This window comes from Dipodomys spectabilis, unplaced genomic scaffold (genome assembly GCF_019054845.1).
Source record: "Dipodomys spectabilis isolate Male_0828 unplaced genomic scaffold, ASM1905484v1 ptg000452l, whole genome shotgun sequence".
NCBI classification, from domain to species: Eukaryota; Metazoa; Chordata; class Mammalia; order Rodentia; family Heteromyidae; genus Dipodomys; species Dipodomys spectabilis.
The window spans coordinates 369,660-375,212 of NW_024871129.1; the positions used below are offsets into that span (position 1 = coordinate 369,660).

Below are 5,553 nucleotides of genomic sequence, written 5' to 3' on the forward strand. Positions count from 1 at the left end.
GAACCTGAAGATATTTCTGGTGCTTGTCTGAAGAAAGTATATTTTAACATATTCTGTATTCTGTTTGTAAAATGTCCAAATCTATTTCATTCTCTCCTAGATATAATACTTTGAATACTACATTGTTATATATTATATAAATTCATAAATAAATGTGTCCTTACAGATTGCATTCCATATAAAAACAGTTTAAGATTCTTTTTTCTCCTAGGTCCTTATAGTATTTTATTTCTTTGGGATAAAATTAAAATGTTATCTAATTTCAAAAATTTTGTAAAGGTTATGCTATGTAAAGACCTTTCTAAGGTGAAGATTTAATACACTGATATTAAACTAACTTTTAATTATATGAATCACATATGTTGTTAAACTTGTATTTTTGTAATCAACTTTTTAATAACTGTTTGTCATTTCTACCAACTGAAGAATGAAAAATATGGAATAATTCGCATATTTTCATATCATCCTTGTCCAAGTGGCATGTTAATCTCTATATTGTTGTAATTTATGTATATGTGCTGCCGAAGCATGTAGTATCCTGTAAATTTAAGTAGTTAATGATGCAGTCTCTATACAGGCATATATCCTTGGTTGTCTATTTGTAAGAAGGAAACCTTATTGTTACTAACAATGCTATTGATCTTATTTCTCTGAAATTCTGTGTATAGTGGAAAAAACATATTGTTCGGTAGATAGCTCAAACTTGCATTTTTTGCCAATGACTATTTTAAGTCTTTTTCATTTTAAATTTGATCATACTTTGAAGCCTTTATAGCTAGGTTCAAAGAGATGGCTTTTCAAGTACTTATTTATCAACTGAGTTAGCTTTGTGGAGCTAATGGATTCAAAGTAAGCCTTGCTGAAGAGCTACTTCTAAACTTTTGCAGCTTAAAATTTCCCAAATGAGGTCTTACTGGCACAAATGTCTACTGACCCTTTACCCTTCTTCCATGTAGTAACAGACCAAACAGAATATCTTACCCTGACAGCAAAGATTATCTTACTGGAACAAAACTAATCTTAGTTACAAGGGATCATAGAGAAATAAACAGTTCTGACTAGAAAGTATTTTATCAAAATGTAGTTGTTTATTATACCTACCATTTCAAAAATAGCTAAAGCCAAGAAGGTGAAAAAAAATGTTTTTATGCATTATTGTCCTGACCTGTCTACCATCCAACCAGATAGGAACATACACTACTGAATTTCTATCACTAAATATTTCCATAGATCCAGGAGAAGTCCATATTTTTCTCCTTGATATTAGGCCTTACATTGGTAATGTTTTAGTCACAGTGTTTCCTCTTGCCTCTAGGCTGTAAATCTACAAATGGTAAAGCTTTAGGTCTAACTCTACCAAACTCTGAGGTAGAGATAATGGAATAATACTGTAAAACAGAGTTGCCTTTGATACCTTAACCACAACAGAACAATGAAAAACATTTCTTATATTACATATAGTTATATATTTTGTATTTATATGTGCTAATTTTATGTTTCACACAATGAAACTTACTAGAATTAATCGATAATTTGACAAATAAATTGATATTTATTATAATAAATAGATTGGAATATAAATAATTAGGTTTAGAATATATATTAGAATATAAGAAGTATCAGTGCAATGTCTTCGGTATAAACTTGTGATACCTTCCAAGTGTTCTTAGTCTACTGAATTCACATGGTAAAAAAAAATGTTGTTTTCCTCTAATCTGCAAGGGATTTTACTCTGCTGCTCTGTATATTGTTTTAACTCGCTGGACCAAGAATGGTTTTCTCCATATTTCTGATCATACCCAAATTTTGCTGATATGATGTCCAAAGGGTATTATTATTCTACAGGACCCACGCGTCCTAGATCCCAGGTTCCAGTTATCTGCATCATCAGATAACAAGGGCAAGTCTTCTCACCTAGGCCCATGCAACATGCCAACAGAAAGTAATTGAAGACTCATCTTAACTTCTCATTTCCTATAATAATTTAGGGCCCCAATTACACAGGGTTTAGCAGTAAGTAGGTAGTAGAAAATATTATCCCATGTAAAATAAAATAATCACAAACCATTGTACAAAGCCATTTATAAAAACTGCTAGTTAGCCAAACATTCTAAGCCATTTTTAAACTTTCTTGTTGACTAAAGATTAATCTTCCAAATGGATAAGAATAAAATCAGGTCTAGGTCCTTCACATCTCCAGTCTTTCAAATTGTTATTGCAGATGAATTAATTATGGAAATATAAGCTGATATCAGTTCAAGTATATGCAGGTTTGAAATGCCATGGAATGTATATAAACCTGTCAAAGTATGAACAGACAGTTTAACAGAATGACTATAAAGAAGTTGAAACCAGAGAAGAATATTAGTAAAAACATAGAATGAATGAAAAATTAAAAAGTGGCAAGTACAACTAGAACACTCAATGTACATATGTGATAAAGGAAGTGGTAAATCTGAAATAAATCTTGGAGAAGGGGTTGGTTGAGAATGATAGAAGGAGTGACTCTGATCCAGGAGCACTGGACAATTACATGGACATATTTAATTGTAACAAACTACCACAACCTTTTGAAATTCAGTTGAAAACACAACAAAAACCAAACACACAAATGTCACAACCAAACAGCAATCTCTAGAGAGTATAAATATGACCTCTCAAAATTTTAAATAGTTAATCAAAGGCAGTATGGGAAAAGCAAACCAGCTGTTCAAAGAGGGCAGTTTGGGGTAGGGGAGAATTTTGAACAGATTTAAATAGATTGTCTAAGGTTATAAATCACCTACATTTGCAGCAAATATTTTCTAATGGGAGATCTCTTTGTCTGAACTGGATATTCCAGTCCTGAGATACACTTGATAGCTGGTGAATATAGAATGGAAGAAACAAGATCAAAAGTCATTACTCCATTGGAGAGAAAACAGTCCTCTATGTTTTCTCTCATCTCTCTTTACTACTCTTTTTCATACTTTTCAGTCAAGTGATTTTGAATTATGTCTTTCCTTCTTTGTTCTGGCAAAGTAATCAGTCAATGTAATTCACTAAAGATTATTTGCCATTTTTTCTATTATGCTGTTTACTTGTCCAAGCGAGTCCATTAAACTTCCCTCTTGCATTTGGTTGCCACGAAAACCCAACATCTATGATAATGAGGACAAACTCTCATGTAAAACATTGTCTCCAAAAAACCAATCCAAGAAGCTGTGATCACAAATATTTAGCTATACGTTTTTGTTCTTTTACCTTGAAAGTCTTCTTGTGTCTAAAGTGCCCAAAAAAATAAGTACTCCACCGCTTTTTGGTTCAATTACTTCTAACCTTAAAGATATAGTTTGCTAACAAGATGCTTAGAGGAAACCGAAGAATACTCCACTTTTATCTTCTCACTTAAGACTCTCGTTAGATACCATATCAGGAACAGTGAAGTTATTCTTTGCAACATTACTTCAATAGATTATTTTTCTCTTGGTCTTGCATTTGCTTAACAAGATGTATCGAGGGGCTGGGAAGTTGGCTCAGTGGTAGAGTACTTGCCTTGCATGCTCGAGGCCCTGGGTTCGATTCCTCAGCACCACATAAGAAAAAAAGCTGAAAGTGGCGCTGTGGCTCAAGTGGTAGAGTGCTAGCCTTGAGCTGAAGAGCTGAGGGGCAGCACCCAGGCCCAGAGTTCAGGCCCCCGACCAGACCCCCCAAAAAAACAAAAAACAAAGAAACAAGATGTATGGAGAAGAATAGAGTTAAATCACCCATACCTTGGATGACAGTGTCTGTTACAAAGGACAATACTTCAATGTCCTATTTCAATGTCCTCCTCTTAGCTCTTACCTGATTTCCAATTAATCACAGCTGCTTGGCTTAAAGTCTAGAGAAGTGGAAGGATTATAAGGCCTCCCCCACGGCTACGTCTTCATGGTTTCTCTTTTAAAACTGTTTTATTTGGATGTGGAATTTATTTTTATGTCTTCATTCGATCTAGTGTGCATTGAAGTGAGCCAAATAGGCTCTGTAAAACCACTTTAGGTAGCAAAAATATTAAGACAATCTATTTAAAAAAGTTTTGGCCTCCCTCCACTGCCGAAGCCAATACGCTTAGCTAGGGCTTCTAAGAACACTGTTTTCTTACTTTTTCCATTTGCTCTTCTTTTCTGATCCCAAAACTTTTTGGCTCATGTAATAAGAGAAGTCTTCATTGTCTCATGTTAATAATGATATTATATTTTTGAGCCACTTAGAAATGTGAAATCATTGGTTTGAAGTATCCAATCAGATTTTTTTCTGTTTCAGTGCTTTATGTGCAAAGACATTGTAGAAAGTATTATAAACAGAAAAGTGTAAACCCAATACCTTCTTTCATTGTACAGGGCACTTTCTCCCTAAATAGTTTGACCCCAATTATCTTTTTCAGAGGATTACTGTTTGGTAAGTAAAGGTCAAATCACAATTTTGATGTCTTTTTTTAAAGAAATTTGAATTTAAATTCCACTACAACCTTGTTTCACACAGTAAGAGTATATTTCTTGGGTAAGGACAATTCTCAAGGTTACCTACAGGATTTACAGCAAGGTTTGTGAGGTTTTTTTGTTTAGTGTGAAAAAGAGCCATCTTCACCCACATTGCTCCCTCTGAGCTAAGTCTCCATGGATTTCTTTGCATGAAAGCCTATTCTCCCAGGCAATTTAAAAAAATTTTTAATAGGCTAACTTGTTAAAAAGTTTGAACAATTAAAATTTACCTGTCATAACTTTAAAACTCTTTTGAAATTCCTTTAACAGAATCCTAATTCCACCTTTACCATCAAAAACAGTTAACATGTTGTTTTCATGATATCATGTCCATGCAACTATTATTTTCCAGGGCCTTTGTTATGCTATATATATGACCATATATGCTGATGCTAAGCAAAATGAAATCCAAGATATGGAAACAGAGATTTTTATTTGCGGTTGTTGTTTTTAATGTACTATGTGATTTCTATTTTCTTTTGGCATTTTTCCCTATGGTTTATTCCCTGCTGTATTTGATTTTGATACCCTGTGTATTGGTATACATTTACCTTAATTAGGGAAGGGAATAGGAATAACAAAGTGGCGAGAAACAAAACAAAGGGCAAACCAATGCAATAGAAATGCTCACAAGACAATATAATGGAAATGTACATTACAACTTGTGAGGGGTATTGTGGTGAAGGAAAACTGTGAAAAATGAGAAAGGGGATAACAAGTTTGAAAAATTATGTATTCACTACCTTACAATTTCTGTAACTCCACTATACATAACTTTGACAAGAAAATTAAATTAAATAAATAAGCTACATGAAATAAAATTTCACTGTATTGGTATAGTAGATATTATTATTTTAGTAACTTTTAAAAATCAATACTCTTTGGCATTAAATATGAATTAATTACCCCTTTTGAATCAGAGGGCCATCAACTTGAATGTTATCTAACTAGACAATATTTTCACAATATACTTGCCAATATTTTGAAAAAAGAATAAATTTAAACTTTCTCATACTAAAACAGAAAACAGTTTCAATCTATGGAAACCCAT

The 5,553-nt window shown here is 33.0% G+C and overlaps 1 pseudogene; it reads right to left on the minus strand.

Annotated features, from left to right (window-relative positions):
* Nucleotides 1–430: 430 nt before the first annotated feature.
* LOC122098029 lies at nt 431–530 on the minus strand (annotated as a pseudogene).
* Between the last annotated feature and the right edge of the window lie 5,023 nt (nt 531–5,553).